General features: G+C 43.4%; 1 pseudogene; it reads right to left on the bottom strand.

Annotated features, from left to right (window-relative positions):
- LOC103598911 overlaps positions 1-893 on the bottom strand; it is a 9,604-nt pseudogene extending 8,711 nt beyond the window's left edge.
- Positions 894-18,213: the final 17,320 nt, after the last annotated feature.

The following is an 18,213-nucleotide window of genomic DNA, read 5'->3' as shown; positions in this document are numbered from 1 at the left end:
GCCATTTGCAACAACATGGATGGACCTTGAGAGAATTACATTAAGTGAAATGAGTCAGGCAGAGAAAAAGAAATACATGTTCTCACTTATTGGTGGGAGCTAAAAATAAATAAATAAATTCACTCACACACAAAAAATAACCGGGGTGGGGGGAAGAAGATATAACAACTACAATCCTTTGAAGTTGTTACAACAAGCAAACGGAAAGGACATTGTTGGGTGGGAGGGGGGAGAGGGAGGAGCGAGGGAGGTTTCAGTGATGGGCCACAATAATCAACCACACTGTATATCAACAAAATAAAAATTTTTTTTTAAAAATGTTTAAAAATGGGCCGGCCCAGTGGCGCACTGCTATAGTGCCCCGCTTGGGAGCGTGGTGGCGCTCCCGCCGAGGGTTCGGATCCCACATACAGACCGGTTCCCACTCACTGGCTGAGCGAGGCGCGGGAGCAACACCGAGGGTTGCGATCCCGTTGCCGGTCCTGGTCCGGTACGGGGGCGACACTGAGGGTTGCGATCCATTGCTGGACATGGAAAAAGACAAAAAGGAAAAAAAAATGTTTAAAAAAAGTTCATGGAAAGATTCATATTATCTTTTAATTCTATTTTTCCATGATCTTTTTGAAGTACTCTTCTGTGTGCGTATACACACATACCCTCGTGTGTATATACACACGCACATTAGAGAGAGAGAGAGACAGAAAGACAGAGACAGAGAAGAGTGACTTGGGGGCAGTATAAAATATGAGTGAAAAATATGACTTCATACCCTACGTGCCATTCTGCAGCCTCTTTTCACTTTTCAGGGTCTTGGCATTTCTTCTCTTACTTTGTTCCTTGTCACTACATGCCAATGGATCTTCCTTCTTCTGATCTGCTGCATAGAGAGCCATGGCCTGGATGTGTCACAGTTTAATTAAACATTCCCCTTTTGGATGTATCCAGTTTTTTCCTCCTCTCACCACCCCCATTACAAACAGTGCTTCAATGATCATTGTCGGACAGGTCTCTACAAATTTGTGCAAATATTTGCCTAGAGTGTATTCCAAGGAAAAGTATCGCTCCCACATTACCCTCCAAAAACATCATCCAGTTACATGTCACTAGCAGTTTATGAGAGTGCCCATTTCCCCATGACCATACCAACATCATACATTATTGTTCTCACTCATTTTTGTCAATTGGAAGGGAAAGGAAAATGACATCCTGCTGGTGGTTTGTTGTTGTTGTTGTTATTTGTTTGTTGTTGTTTTTCATTGGTTATGAATATTCATGGAGTACAAAGCTGACCATCACCACTCACGCTCAAGATGTGATGGCCAGATCAATACTGGCGGCATGCTTACACATGACTACTGTCTGTGCCAACAAATTCTTGCCCACAAAGATAAGGGTGTAAATTAGTAAGTAATTTCATTGTTTAACCTCAGGAATTTCCCCAAAATCCATTTTCCCCAACAGTAGACTACTCAAACAGCCCCCTTTTCACCAGACAAACAACTCTCTTATCAAACTGTGTACTTACAAGATTTAGCTAAGATCCTCTACTTGACTTGCTGTTCCTAAACCATTATGTCATGAACTTTGCCCAGTCTTGATCAGATCTCTGCACTGATAGACCCACCTTAAACTTCTCAGGGTTAGACCCCAAACTCTACAATATCTTCCCACAGCTTACTCTTGTAGTGTCTATGACTCCATAAAGGTTGTGCTCTCCCTTACTGTAGCAAGCAATAAACAGCTTTGCCTGATCAACAGGGCTATTCTAGCCATTTTTTTTGAGAAGTCGACAGTCAACAGAAGAGACAACCCTATTCCATTTAAGTTGTTCTCTTATCAGCAACTCCTTTTTTAAAATCTCTTCTTTCATGCCTATACTAGACCAATGGATTAAATGCGTTAGTATACAGAAGGTGCTTAGGAAGTACCCAGTACTTAGTTAAATTTTAGTTTAACTTTACTAGGTAAAATTAAATATACCATTATAGAAAAAGATTATACATAAACCAGCAATTGAAAGGGGCCAAGTGAATCTAATAATAAATTCAATATGAAACTTCAAACTATATTTCATTATGGTTACAATTTAACTCTAATCTGAATTAATTACACATTTCAAAATGCTGTTACAGTAACCCCTGAAATCCATGTTTAGAAAGAAAAAAAAAAAGCCTTGGAATTGGAATGCCAAAGTTCATTTGGCTATCTGAGTGGATTTTACAAAAATTCCTCTTGCCTTAATTTATATACCTTAATGTTATATTTCAAATATGAATATATGGAATATATGAAATATAATTGTTAAAGAATAGGTCTAAAAAATGATTTAAAGCTATATAAATATAAAAATTATATATAATAAAATTAGTCATTTTGACATTATCTTCCACTTATTACATTATCATTTTCATTAGATTTCAGTTATATTTATCTTTGTACTTATTAAGGTATATAACTAGTGTCTATTTTAATTCCAATACTAATAAAATAAGTAATTTATTTTACTTCAGTCTGTTTCCATGCATCATATTTTTCCTTAGAAAATATTAAATTAGATTTAAAAGATTAAATCAGATAAAAACTCTGTTAAAGACAAAATTATAACAAATTTAGTTTAAAAATCTCAATTGGCTTTACTGTGGTTCTAGAATCAGGCAACACTTCATTCCATAAAATAGAATGTGTTCCAATGAATAAATAGAGCAAAGAACAGTTGTCTTTTCATAGACAGAAAAGAGGCTAATAAACAAAGCATAAACAAAGAGAAAAAGTGGATTGGTCATTTCAAAGTTACTTTCCTTATAAGTCAGGGACAGAGAGACAGAACTATAGAAAAGTAACTGATTAGTAATGTCAGGTTAAGGATTAGGACACAGGGAACTTCATTATCGTGCTGATTGAAGATTGAAACTGTCCTGTTTGGGAAACTGGCTGTAATCTCTCTCTCCTGATTTCTCAGAAGGTCAGGAGAAAAAACAGGAGTTTTAGTTTGATGACATGGAACCTCAGCATGAGTGACTCCATTTGTCCTAATTTTGGTTTTGACTCTGGTCTGTTGAGGCCTAGTGCATGAGCTCAGTCCAAGACAATGGCCTCCTAGAATTTTATTTAACACTAGCTTGGATTCACACGTCTAGTAAGCATTTGTAGCAGCAAACTCTTCCTGCCAATATCTGTTCTCTTCTTTAGTAAAAGAACCCAGATTGTGGTGGGAGCAGCAACGTGTCCAGCTTCAAATCCACATTTCCCAGCCTTCCTTATAGGTAGAAAAAGCCATATAATTAAGTTCCCAACAATGACGTACAAACACAAGTCGAGAGGTAGAGCTGTTTCCAGCAAATCTCCTTGAAGGGAGGACTGACTCATCTGGGTCTTCCATCTTTCTCCTCTTCCTCCTTCAGATGAGACGACCAAAACTTCACAGCCACAATAGGAACAGGAGGCAACCTTGAGATGGAACTGAGGTTCTACAAAAGGTGGAGTAGAAAGACAAAAGGATCCCGAGACACTGACAACTGCATGAGGCCTGTTCTCTTCCACCCTGGACCACTTGCTTCTGGAATTCTGGTTGCATGGGTGAATCCACTCTGCATTTCTGTTATTACTGATAAAGCAATGGATGCAGGAATTGAACCAAAGCCAAGCCCATGTTCTTGACCCTTAAACTATGCTGGGTTACTCCTTATCCAGGCAACACTCTCCAACACAAAGGGATGCTATTACTACAGAAGTAACTATCAGTAGCCAATAAAGACAGGAAAAACCTTGCTCCAGCTATTCTTCCTCAGGACAATTGGTTTTGCACATTGCTTCCAAGTAAGAATAATTTCAGCCTCAAAACAGCAACAGAAGAGGTAGTCCTTGTGAAAAATAAAAGTGGAAATAACCTAACACTGCATAACTTTATTGATAATATCTACACAGGAGAGTGTGGATTTATAGAAAAGAACAACCTACAAATGTTTAAAAACAGGAAATTCTGATTCTGGCTTCACCATTGTACTTGCTGTTGACCTTAGAAAAATTACATCGTTTCTCTCTGTCTGCCTTTTCTTACATGTTAATAAAAAAGATCTTTATGCCATAGGCTTCTGATGAGGGTCCAGTGACAAAATACACATAAAGGCTTTTCAAAAAATCAATGCTGCACTGAACATGGAAGGAATCACTATATGAATATTGAATTCCTAGTGTATGTGTACCTATGCACAGAGAGCCTTGTGGTTATCATTATCAGATTTTAGTGACTCCAATTTTCTCCCTCTTTTTTAGCCATTATGTTGTGGGAGACCCATGAAAAACAGTAATAATGTCAGAATGGAGCAACATTGTCACTGTGAGGGGTAGGTGTGCCTGTGTGTGTGTGTGTGTGTGTGTGCGCTTTTAGTGACTCCAATTTTCTCCCTCTTTTTTAGCCATTATGTTGTGGGAGACCCATGAAAACAGTAATAATGTCAGAATGGAGCAACATTGTCACTGTGAGGGGTAGGTGTGCCTGTGTGTGTGTGTGTGTGTGTGTGTGCGTGCGTAAGATTTAGCCTTTTTCTCATTGAGTTTCATATATTTCATGCAAAGGATTGCTGAATATTCATTGATCTATCTAGTATCCACAAGTATGCTATTAGAAATGCATTACTTATCTATATTTTTGAAATGTTGAAATAATTCAGTGTTGATCCTTTGCGAGATAGGTTTGCTACCTTTAAACTGAAGTGACAATAACACCCTGGCTGTCTTCAGTGTCTCTCAAGTTGTGCTGATATCCTTGATGTCTCTAACAAACCAGAGACCGCCTGTGAGAATCCTGCGTGTCACCATTAAATTGAAAAAGGCCCGAAATATCAAAACCTCACTTCTGGTAGGGAAGGGAAGTGAGAAAAGAGTGAACCGATGGTTATTCATGAACCACTCCCAGCCTGCCATGATAAATAACAGTGGCTGCGTTCTCCTCTTGGCTGTACTCGTAATTTTCTCCCTTTGGTGTTTTACCTGCACAGGAAGATCTGGGCTGGAGGGATGTCTAGTAAAAATGATTTTTAAAGGCTCTTAAAACGCAAAAGCCTGTGTTTGGGTTATGAGCTCTTCTTTTTGCATACAGTAAACAAGATCCTATTAATCTTAGCAAACTGGGAGGATGGGACTAAAACAACTTGCCATGTTTGGTCTGGGGTTTTGTGACAATCTAGTTATGTTAAGAAAAATTAAATACTCGATGAAAGAACCTTTTAATGGTCATAAGTGAAGGGGTACAGATTTGGGGTTCTACTGTGATGTTAAACATGGGGATTCACTGTCCAAATATAGGTTCTGCATATAAGGTAGGGAATATTCATGCCATTTCCACATAGAAAGGGCAGTATATTATTTGGAATGAAATACAGCAGTGCAAAAAATACCACTATAAGTGTGGCTTCGGGTCTTTACGTGGATTTCTGAACGTCCTTCCATCGCTTCAACAGGGAGCTGCCGCTTTTGCCGGCGCTGACAGGCAGTGCTATGTGATATGTTGGCAAACAATTTTACTGTTGCCCTTTCCCTCCTTATGAACGATATTTATAGACTCCGGATTGCATTTGGTTCTGCTTTTCTACACGGTTATCTTCCTGGGTGTGGATTAAATGTGGATCTGGGTGTTGAAAGACATTTACATAAGTGCTGTTTGTGAACAGGAAGGCCAGTTCTTCTATTATCACCAGAACATTTAAATCTTAATGACTGGCATTGTTGTCTAAAAGATGGTGTTTTTCCTGCTGAGAAACTGCATTAGATTCAAGAAACGGAGCTCATTTCCATTCTCTCAGCAGTCTCTCTAGAAATGACATGCAGTGCTTGAAACTGTTTATTTCCAAATTCAGGCCTCCCTCGCATCAGTCATCAGCTTCAATTACCAGTTTTCCGGAGCTGAGCCATCAGGCAGTCTGACACCGGGGTCCGGCCTAATTCCCACCTTCTCCAGAGTCAAGAGCATAATGTGCGGATGAAAAGGTGCAAAATAGCCTGGACTTCATTAGCATGCAGGGCCTGGCTGTTCATTTGCTGGCTGCGAATGGAAGTTCTGACACTCGGAGCTTGCTGCAAAATGAGAAAAGTCCTCTTCAGGGGAGATGAGGTCCTCAGTGGTGAGGAAAGGTCATCAAAAAAGACAGCCGCTGCCCTTGCTCCCTGCTCTCCATGACTGCTTATTGATTCCAGGAACACCTCATTACACGCCGGATCAACATATTATTGCCATGTTCTGGGACTGAATTGTTTACAAGTGTCTTTATCGCCAGCAAAGGCCTGCCCAGAGATGCATGACTACACTCATTTGGCTGTGACCCGCCAATTATGTGTTATCCGATATGTTGCTGGGTATCTTGATCTTTGCCCAGGTCTTCTCCTGGCATCAGCATAGTACCATTTACTACTTCTTTCTAACCACTCTTTGGGAAAGTAGCCATTAGCCTGTCAGTGTACAGATGTGTGTGCGATAACTTCGTATAATGTATGCTATACGAAGTTATTACGGCATCAGCATAGTCCCATTTACTACTTCTTTCTAACCACTCTTTGGGAAAGTAGCCATTAGCCTGTCAGTGTACAGATGTGTGTGTGTGTGTGTGTGTGTGTTACCTCTGCTACAGGAAATAAGAGCACTGTTCTTCTGTTGCTTGCTATGCATGATGTTCATAATCATTTGGGGAAAAGAAATTCTCTTTTCTCTGTCTCTCTCTGTCTCTGTCTCTGTATCTCTCTCTCTCTCTCTCTCACACACACACACACACACACACACCTTTATTTTATGGCATCCAGGATAACCCACACAATTTGCAATCAGTATGCACAGCAGACAGCGCGATGCAGCTTGTTACCAAGCTCGCTCTGCTTACATATAGGCCCTACGAGAGAGCTGTCATATTTTATTTGCGCATAGCCACTGCAAACCACTGCACAGGACCATTTTAATCTTTCATTACAGACACTTCTTATGGCTCTATAAAAGAAAGAGTGGAATAGCAACTCGATTATAAACTCAGTAAAGACATTGTGCAAACCCTGTCTCCCCAAAAAGTAGAGATAAAGCCATAGTTTCAAACCGAGTGCATTCTACACTGCAAACTTGTCTTCCATTTCCTTCCAATGGTGACTACTGACATAACTTTTATGATGTTGACAATTGACAACCTTGGTTTATTTTTATGAATATTGCATAGAAAAGGCATAACAACTCTGCCAAACATTTGTGCCATCTCAACTGAATACTAAAAGAGGGGCCATTTCATTTAAATTTCTGATTGCCATCAAGAATGGCTCTCTAATGAGTTTTCCAGTGCAGGATGTAGCAAAGCAAATGCCAAGAAATTTGCCTTTATTTTCCTGGAAGCAAGCATCCTTGGCAATGGGCACATACCATAATGAGTGTAATGAAACTCAAGAATCTAACTGCCTTCAGAAAGGTGACATTTGTAAGTATGTTCATTCCAGCAATTTCCCAGATTTGTTATATTTATATTTTTTTAAATTAATTTTCTCCAGGCATTTTTTTTTCTCTTTCCATTTTTTGGAGGAGAGCTTTGTAAAGATGCCAAGTTCTTTTTGTTCTTTCTGAAATCCCTCAGTCCTGGCTTTCTGACAAATATCTAACTAAAAAGTCTAACTAAAGACCCCTTGTCAGTGCTTCAGCTCAATTAAAGAGTCAATGGAGAGATGTTTGCTCCACCAAGTGTTCAAAGACATTGCAAATTCTGTAGCATCATCAGCCAACAAAAGATGATTGGAAAGATCACTCTTAATTTATTTGGGGGACATGATTGTATGTGAAGAAGTTTGACCAAGGAATAAAGATGTAAAAAGATTGTGCAAGTCTCAATGTGGTTGTGACTCAGAGAATGACAAAAAGGATGACTCTCAATGACTAGGGGTCATCCAAAAGGGAAAGGGTTTCTTTACAAACTTGTAAGAGATTGCAGTGATGTAGCAGTGGGAATGCCCAGTTAAGGGGCATTTTGGGGTTGAATGTTTGGGGCAGAAAGAAGAGCTTTATCCAGGAGCTTCTGCCAGTTTTTATAATAGATTGCAGTGATGTAGCAGTGGGAATGCCCAGTTAAGGGGCATTTTGGGGTTGAATGTTTGAGGCAGAAAGAAGAGCTTTATCCAGGAGCTTCTGCCAGTTTTTATAATCTGCTCATCTATTATTTCCACCATAAAAGAGAATTCCTCTCTGTTACACCTCATCTTCTTTATGAATCCTCCCAAATTGGCACCAAAAGATTCTCTTCAACTAACAAGATAGCCAGAAATTCTATATACTGGAGAGTCCTTGCCTATCTTTAGGAGTCACAGGTGCCTACGTATATTTTCTGATGGTTAATGGAAAATTCATACACGGTCTGCAAGCACAGTGATGTGATGAAATGATCTGAGAGTAGCTAACAACAACAACAAAAAAGAACCTTGTTTTAAAAGTCATTTATTAAATACAACTTTGTGCTAGGGAACTTTCTAGAAACTTAGCATACATTTATATATTTATTACTCACAACAACCCTGTGACTTAGGTTTTGCTATTCCCACTTTACAGATGAAGGCCTTTTCACATGTCTAGTAGAGTTTTCCAATGTGTTCAAGGTCATGTGGCTAGTGACAGCAGAATTTAAGCCCAGGTGTGACCCATGGCAGAGCCCATGCTCTATTTGACCTCCCCTATCACCAGCACTTGTTATAAATTTCCAAGAACCTGGTAATGTGCACTTTTTGAACACCAGCCAACATCAGTGCACAAAGAGTTGCTAGTTGTGAAAATGAGTGTGTTGAAACCTTTATCTTTTACACATCTGATGTCCTTAGCCATGAGATACTCTGAAGCAAGCCTTCTCTGATTAATATAACAAAGAAAATTTTTATCTAAAAGAGCAATTCAGGTCATTTAATACAAACGTGGGGTGGGAGTTGCAGTGAGAAAGTGTTCCAGGAGGTATAGAAGTGCCCCCACTAGTCAGATGAGCAATTGATCAAGTCTTGTCAATGTTGGGCTCTTGTACTCATCCCAGTTGTCTGCCAAGCTTCCTTTAGTGGTTCTACTGAAAAACAACACTGAATTCACTCCCTGTGGTCACCATGGCCAGTTCTCCCACAGGCTTACTCTGCCTTTGGAAACCTAATGACTAAGGGTCCAGTCACAACATAGGAGACTAGATTCCAAAGACTGCAAACCCCCACAAATGTGCTCACGGGTTCTGGAACCTTCCCTTGGCTCATGTTTCTATTTTTCTCTGCTGTCCATGAGAATGTTAGCCACTTCATAAAGTGCAGGGTAATGCATCATTCAAAATGTCTCCTGGACCACCGGCCTGGCCAAAATGAAGGGAGACAACATGTGCACAGGGATTCCTCCTTCTCAGTTCTCCTTCCTTCAGCATCAACGGCCTCTCATCTTCCAGCACATTCACGCTGTCCCAGTTTCTTCTGTGAGAGAAAGAGAAACACTGCTCTCATCAGTTAATTTGCATCAGAGATTCAAATTTATACCCTCTCCTTCCCATTCCATCTCCAACATGTAGTACTTGCATTTGAAAAGATGGCAATGCTTGACACAAGGGAAGAGTGCAGGGGGAACTGGGGAGGGTCAGGGTGGTATTTGGGAAGGGGAAGCCTTTCAGGTGACCCATACCAGTCACAAATTCAGACATTCCTACAAGTAGATGTATATGTCACCTAAGCCTCACTTAGGCTGGAAGGATTTCAGATCTGATTCTCAGAATAAGCAGTTGAGGACTCTAGATAAATCTACTAGAAATGAGCTCTACTGGTCTAGTTCTTAACCCAAGGGCACACGGACACTGGTACTCTTTCCACCTAGCCCTTATTTCTATGTCCTTCCTTTGTCTTTGCATGGATACATGCTGAAAGTCCACCATGTGCTTCAAACTGTACAAAGGGTTCTTAGAGCTCTAACCTGCATTTTCTACCCTCAAAGAGCCAGCAATAAGCAGCAGCAAAAATGTCACAAGACAACAAATGATTAAGGACAAAATAACAAGTGTGCATAATAAGAGGTGCCTTAGGAGTTGGGGGGTGGGCACACTGCAGATGACCTCTATGGACTAGCACGATGGGAAAGGCTTCCCATATGAAGTAGGACAGAAGTGTGTCTTGCAGACTTGGGGATTTGAATATAGTAGAAAGAGGGGTAGGTAGGCACAATTGACAGTATCAAAATATAGCCACTCTTTGTTCCTCTCATTCTATGCAACTCCTCCCATCAAAAGGAGGAGCCTATTCCCCCCCCCACACACACACACACACCTTGAGTTTGTCAGACCTGTGGCTTGCTTTGACCAAAAGAACAATATGGGAGTGACATTCTGGGACTTCTGGCTGCATAGCCCTTAAAAGGACTAACAGCTTCCATGTCCCCACTCCTGGAGTACAGCTGCCATGCTATAGAAGTCCAGGCTAGGCTACTGAGTGATTAGAGGCCATGTGAAGACAGATCTAGGGAGATGAGAGGTCATCTTGGACTTTCCACATGTATAAGTCCAGCTGACCCTTCACGGAGAAGTGTTCAGCACATCCTGTCTGAATCCCGGACCCAGAGAATGGTGGGGGAAAAAATGTCGTTTTAAACCACTAAGTCTTGGGATGATTGGTTTAGTGGCAATAGATGAGTGATGCAGTAGTGAATAAGGGGAGTATAAGAGCGATGAACTGCTTTCCACATGAGAAGGTGGCATCAATAAAAAGAGAATGAATGTGTACAGTATTTGGGGAGCCCTAAATTGAGTTAACCAATTTGACTAGAGCAGGCATTTCAGATTAGCAACTAAAAGAATATAAATTGGTAAACTGGGCCCAAATAACTTTAGTGAAGGAAGGAGATCTTCAAGACTATCCATCCAATGACCTTTGCAGTAGCTGCTGTCAGTGTCCTGCCAATAGCTCCTTGCCCTTATACTTCAGTGTGTACCAGCTCAATGTCCAACCAACAGCACCTGCATTTCATTAGTCCCTGAAGCTTGCTCTGCTTATGAACAGGCCAGGAATGCTGGAAAAATAATGCCCACAAAGAGCAGCCCTCAGCTAATGACTGACGGGAGCTGGTATATAAATATCCCAGCTCAGGCGGACTCACTGTAAGGCAGCTGTTCTCCACTGTTTTCCAGCATTCCCTTAGTAGAATTAAACTGCAGTTGTCCACACTGTTAACTTGCTTTATGATGCACTTTAATGGTTGCCTTCCCTTCTCTGTCTCTCAACCATATTCCCCTACTGGTGTTTCCCAAGATTACCCTGCAATAAACTGCTTGATTTTAGAGAAACCCAAACTAAAATATTCTTATTTTACAGTTAAGGAAACCAAAGTCAGGGGTTTGGATCCCCATACTGGCCAGCATCAAAAAAAAAAAAAAAAGAAAGAAAGAAAGAAAGCTAAGATATAGATTACTTCTGAGTGGATATTGTAATACAGTGAACCAAAATATGGAGCTTTTCAAACAAAATAGAAATTAATCTTTTCCATATGACAGTCCAGGGTGGGAACACACACTCTGGCCATTGGAGAAGCTTTTCCATCCTCAACATATGGCTTCCATTAGCATCATTCCCAACCAGCAAGAAGGAACAGGGAGGTGCATGTATGAAATGACAATTAGGCACATCACTTTTGCTTGCATGATGCCATTGGTGAGAACTTAGTCACATGGGCCACATGTAGCTGCAAGGGAGGCTGGGAAATGTAGTCCAGCTGGGCAGCCATCCAGGTCCCCAGCAAGAAGAGAATACATTGGTGAGAAGTGGCAGACAAGAGTCTCTGACACAGGGACATTAGGTGATTGCCCAAGTATCTGCAGCTAGTTAGTGGACAAGTAGAACTATAAGCCTTTCTGCTCACTAATTTTTTCCTTTTACCCTCACTTTGATTCCAACCAGACTGTGGCAGGTTTCAAATGTCATGTTAAAGAATCTAGTATTCTGCACGGTCCATTTCCCCTTATCACAAGAGGCAGCAAAGCAGAATGAGCCCCGGAGCCCCTCTCAGGTTCAGTCTACACAAGGCAGCTGGATTAGACTTTCTGGCCAAAGCAAATAGCATAGGAAGCCCACAGTCCCTACTGCCCACAATCCTACCTTCTACGCAGAGCCAGCCAGCCAGCCTCACTGCTAGCCCACATTGCCCTGTGGCACAGATTAAAAAATGGCACCCCTGCCCCAAGAAACTCTACTGCCATACACCAGAACAATGCCTTAAAAACCATACAAACCATACAAATCAACAATGATGTGAAGGGCACCATGGAAGTTATGTGACACTCAACCTGTCTGATTGTAATCCTGGCCAGAAGAGGGAGAGGAAAGAACCAGGGGCTGGCTGACATCCATGGAGATCACAGACATTTTACTGTCATCTCTGAAGAACGTGGATTTGTTTCTGTGGCTTCCAATTATTCACACGCCAACAAAGCTGTTTCTTTTTGAAACTAGTATCATGGATGAAGATGCTAGGAGGCTAAGCTCACCCAGCACAGCTCATTTATATTATTAAAACAGAGGAAAATGAGAGCAGACAGGTTTATCGAAGTGGATCCTATTCATAACTTTCATATGCTAACCTATGTTTTTCACATTCAGTTTTTGAATACAGATGTAGGTCTAAGCTGGTCATATATAGAGAAATTCTTTCTCTCTCTCAAGGGCAATAGAAGCAAATGAATTGGAAGATTTGTTTAATGGCTCTGCTCCATTATCTCTCAAATTTAAAAAAAAAAATTCTTTATCCTTGATAGAGATTGCACTAAGTTTTAATATCATTATTCTATCTTAGCCATTCTTTAACTTTTTCCAAGATAGAGGGTATACATCTTTTACAATTAGGTTGGAAATTACCAAGGTTTCTGTTGTTTAAGTTATTACTACCTATCACTATATTTCTAATATTTTTGGTGCAAGTAAACATAAAGAGCAATTACCTCTGATTTGAACTCTACACAGTAAGGTGGTACTCTGCACATTTTTCCCCAACAATTTCCAGTTATACTCAACAAGCCTCCCTCCACATGTAGACCTCAGCCTCAGTTAGCAGACTCTGTTGAAAATGTGTGTCTAATCACCAAAAAGCCAAGCATTTATCAGGATAATCCTTCCAAACTCATCAACTTTAATGGTATCCAGAAGGCTTTTCTGGAGAGGGCTCATTAGTAAAAAAAATTCTCAAAATTTCCATGTCCTGTGGCTTCACTTACATAGTCAAAAATACAATCAGAGTTCCCTGCCTTCTTGTTAAATAGCCATTTTCTGCCCATATAATGCCTTGAAAAATAGTCAAACAAACGTAAAGAAGATAAATATCAAGCATAAATGAACTACCGCCGAAAGGGATAGGTTGTGTGCATAAAAATGAATAACACCAGAGTTGCAGATTAAGAAACTGAGTATGTTGGTGTTTAAAATAAGAATGGCTCCCCAAAGAATTGGTAATGTTCCATTTAAGAAATGCTTTCAAATCACTCTGCTGACTAAAGTCTGAATCAAAGTCAGAAATTTATAAAAAGATGCAGAGATTCCCAATCATAAATAACAGTGATGATTTTTATGCATATAAAAGCTTGCAAAGCCCAGTTGTTTCTATAGTTCTGTAGGGAAAATCTAATGAAATGCAAGAAGAAAAGCTAAAAAATAGAAATGAATGTGCCTGGTAGAAATGTTATTGTCATATTCTGTGACACAATGACTTGTTTTCCAGAAAAGTAATTCTTCAATTGAGCCCAGGCAAGAATTGTATTCACTGTAAAGTTGTATATTTAGACCTGTAGTCTGAAGAGTCTGCCTGCATTTAAAGCTCAATGCTATCCCAGGCTCATTAGAGTACCAGGACAAAGCTCTATCATATTACTGCTTTGACACTACTCAGAACTTCTGGGTAGTTTTCAACGGCTTCAAGTACTTCAATTGTCAGTATTATAGGAAATAAAAAGTAGAACATTGAATGGTAGAGGTGTACACATCAAGCATGTGAGAATGCATAGAGAGATAAAGATCCTCATGGAACGTCCTGTTATATTGAGTCAGTGCAGAACAATTCCAGGGTAAACACAGACTTGCAGTAAACAGAACTGCAATGTGCAGGTTGCAAGAATTAGAGCAGTTTCAGTCTCATTCGAGATCAGATGGTTTCTTTCTAGACTTTATATCATGAACAGACTCTATTATGGATGGCAGAAAGATAAAGGAGTATAACCACTGTCAGAAAATATTGAGTGTAGAGACAGGGATAGCAAGGGGTAAGTATCTAAATTCGGGCCTGTTTTTATGACAGGATGGCATCATTCTACAAGTTCCTCCTTCCCAATTTGGGCAAACTCAATGTTATGGCTGAGTCTACAGGAGAATGTGTACCCTCTCTATTTGTTTTCCAACATATCTGTGTCTTCCTGGAAGTTGATATTAGGATGAGGGTGCACTGGCTGGGGGTGAAGGGAGGAAGGAGGGAATGTGGCCAGGAGGATAGAAACAAGAGAGTTAAGGACTATATCCAGCCAAAATAATTTACCCCTATTTTCTGGTAAGTCAACTTATTTTCACGTATTTATTTTTGGAATAAATAATACCTGCATGTGGGGGGATAAGTGAAAGGTACCAGAAGCAATACAGTGGAAAGTTGGTCTCCCTCTAACCCACCTACCTAGTTCCCTTCCAGTAGCAACCACTGTGAGCCATTTCTTGCAGATATTTCCATACAGAAGCCCAGTCACCCAATTTCAATCCACGATCTTAAAGGAAAACAGCCTCCCACCCCTCTCCAGATCCTCCCCAACACCCAGGTCTTCCCTTGCCTTCAGGTTGTTCTCTAGCATCTTGGGGGTTTCTAATAGACGACCTGCTGACACTCTAATGACCCAGGCATTTCTTTTCTTCTTCTTTTTTTTTTAAGGGTTAGGGTTATTACTTAATGATAATGACTTATTTTACACATTGTCGTCTGCTGATGTTTAAAAGATAAGAAGACCTTTGTCAGGGCGGGTGCCTGAGGCCCTCGGAGGACTCCTGGAGACCCTGACAAAACGTTTCCAAACTGAATAGTCATTGGGCTGCCAGATAATTCAGAAACTATTTGTATGAGCTGTTTATCAAATTATTAACTGCACAGATGTTGTTTGGCTGAAGAGCAGCTGAATCCCCTCTCTGGCAGCCGCGGAGACAAAGGTCTCCAGGAATAATTGGAGATGTGCACGGAATATTAAATTAATTTACTGCTCTTAATTCTTATGCAAATTCTGACCTCTGATGGCGCCTATCAATTACCCTGCGCTCAGTGAAAGCGAAGGCGACAGTTTCTTTGCTTTTTTTTTTTTTTTAAGAACTCGAAAAAGGAAATATTTGCTATAAGCAGGCAGTAGGAGCACCGCGTAACTGGAATTATTTAATTGAATCTCCAAGTTTTCAGGGATGTCCGTGGAGAATAAAACCCCAGGGCGCAGGGGAGAGGGCGAGAGGGGTGCCGAGGACGGAGGAATTTGTTGGTTTGACGGCAACCTGCAGGCGGCGGGAAGATATAGCAAGCAGCAAGGACGGGTGATGTCAAATAAAACATTGGCTTGCAGGCGACACGGGCCTGAGTGATCGCGCCAGTTCAGCTTTGGCGCTGGGCTTCACCGTGGCCGGCAATTCGGTCTAAATTCTGGCAAACCGAAAAGCTCGGGGTCAACGGTGGCCTCGACCACTGCCTACAGGGTCTCTCCTTAAGCTCTGGCTTCCACTTACTTATCTTTTAAAGGTTTTAACCAGTCTTTACAACCCCCAACCAAAAAAAATTTTTTTTTTTTTGTTCTTTGTTTGAAAAACCAAACCACTTCGCTGAGCGTTCACGTTCAACTCTACTGAAATCCCCCATGGGCCGAAATAAGATTTCATTGTCTCCTGCGTGAAGTGACACCCACTCTTTTCCCCGAACTGAGCAAACGCCGGGGCTTTGTCTGTGTTTGTGGCTGAAACGCTGTGCGGTGTCTGCGCCCGGGTGGTGGGTTGCAAGACTGGGGTCTCAAGTCTTTCATCATCTTTCTAATAAGGAAAACCAAATCGGGCGCATAATGTCATCAGCCCTTGCCCGACCTCGCTGGGACCTCGGCAGCCCGATGATGTCGCCAGCGGCCCCCGGTGCAGCCACGACGCGCCGTCTTTCAGCTCCTCGAGGTCCCCACAAAAGCCAGACAACAATATCAATTAATCATGCAGCGGGCAAACAAGGAGATTTATCCCGCGACAAACAGCCCCACCGAGAGCCGCTGAATGGGCGTGATTAGCATGTGAAAAGGCGAGCAAAACTCCGCGGTTCAACAGCTAAAGAGCAATTTGATGGGGCTGGGATGGGGAAATTACTTGATTAGCGTCCGTCGGAGGAGAGCACGGTTCCAGCCCCTCCGCCCGGAATCCGACAGGGGAACAAAACGCGCTGGTAAACGCGGCAACGTGCGGAGAGCGCGGGCGCGGGAGGGGAGCGCGGGGGCCGCCCCGAGGCGTGATCGGGGTGGGGCGGGAATAATGGGCGAAGCGGGTTGACCGGCTAGCCACTGCCAAAGCCCGAGGCCGGAGCCGACAGGAGCCACGACACCTGGCGTTCACCGCCCTCACACGGGGCTCCCAGGCAGGGACAGGACGGGCACAAGACTCCCTCACCCAGGGCTGGAGGTCGACCTTAAATTAACGCGCTGCCCCGGCTCTGGCCCGGAAAGAGAGTGGGAGGCCCACCCACGCCGTCCCTGGAGTCCCCTCCGGGGTCCCGGGGGCGCGGTCCGCTGCCGCAGCAGCCTCCGCCAGCTCTGGGGCTCCGGCACCAAGTCAGAGTCTCGACGCCGGTGGCTCGCCAGTGCCACTCGTAGCTCTGCAGTTCTGTTCGCGCAGGCAGCGAACGGTGGAGCCAGGCAAGACGTATTTTCCCGTTCCTCCAAATTTAACCGTCCTGCTCCTGCCTCCTGGAAAAGCCGCCACGTTTGGGCTTGGCGTTTGGCGAGAAAGGGCTCCTCGGCTGCGCCCCCATGGGGAGAAGGTGGGGAGTTGGAAATGAGCGCCCTAATTACGTGCAGGGAGCTGGAGGCCCGCAGGGACACGCGCGCGGCGGGAGCGGAGTGTGGCGAGGGGTGACGGCGCGACCACCGTGGGTTTGGGACCGGGATGGAGCAGGGTCCAGTGCTCTCCCTGGGCTCGGCCTGCTTCGGATCCTTGGATCCGGATGCACAGGACCAGATCTGGTGGCGTGGGAAGCTGGGCATTGCGATGCCCTCCCCAGGCCTGGAGGGCAGCGCCGAAAGCCCAGGTTTTGGTTTGGGTACACTCGGGCGTCGTGGATGGGGCTTTTATTTGCGAAGAAGAGTGACCCGACGAAGCACTAAGGAGTGGCTCCGGGTCTGCAAGGCAAGGCTAAGTGGAGTGAAGGCATGCTGAGGCCCCCTGCTCCCCAGCACCCAGCTTGGGCGGGCACCCAAACCTTCCCCGCAACTCGGCCCCGGAGCAAAACCCTGCGCCCACTCCACGGAGAGGAACTTAGTGTCCCACTGCCGACGCGCATGGAACCTTCCCTCTGGGCACATACTCACAACCCCCTGCTCCCTGGCTCCTCCGAGAGCCAAGGAAGGGGAAAGGTTACCACCTTGTCCCCAGAGGCCCACGCTAACTCACTTTAGGTCCCGGGACCCACTAAAAGGATCGTTCAGGCTCACACCCCGAATAGGTGTGCACCGGTGAGCCTCCGGGTTCCGGCCTTCAATTTACCTAGGGGAGGGAGAATCTAGTTGGGCCTCTCGTTAGTATATTAACACAAATGTAAAAAGACTTCAACGGAGAGATTCGCCAAAGCCCTGGGCGTCTGAAAAACACCCTGCCGCATTGGCACAAAAGAACCAAGGATCAAATCTTATTTTATAAAAAAGTGGGGGGTGGATGGCCCCCATCGAGCTGGACAATTGTCACTCGGTTGAACAGTGTCAATTAACAAACCGCAGCTCGTGGCGGACCTCAAAAGGCTTGATTCTTTCTGAAATGTCTCTGGTGGCGGGTGGGCAGCGAACTCCAGCACGCCGCCCACCCCTCTCCTCTCTCTCTCCCTCTGGACCCGGCGCGGAAGCCACAGTGCGCGTCCCTCCTCCTTTTGCCCCTCAGCCAGGCCATGCAAGTCAAGGCTCCCGGCTCCGCACCCGCGCCAAGCGCAGAGAGGGGCGCTGCGGCCCGCAGCCTGTAGGGCGCACC

This window comes from Galeopterus variegatus, unplaced genomic scaffold, assembly GCF_000696425.1.
Source record: "Galeopterus variegatus unplaced genomic scaffold, G_variegatus-3.0.2 Scaffold2780, whole genome shotgun sequence".
NCBI classification, from domain to species: domain Eukaryota; kingdom Metazoa; phylum Chordata; class Mammalia; order Dermoptera; family Cynocephalidae; genus Galeopterus; species Galeopterus variegatus.
Note: the sequence above shows the minus strand (reverse complement) of the source record. Positions and strands in the feature narration are given on the sequence as shown.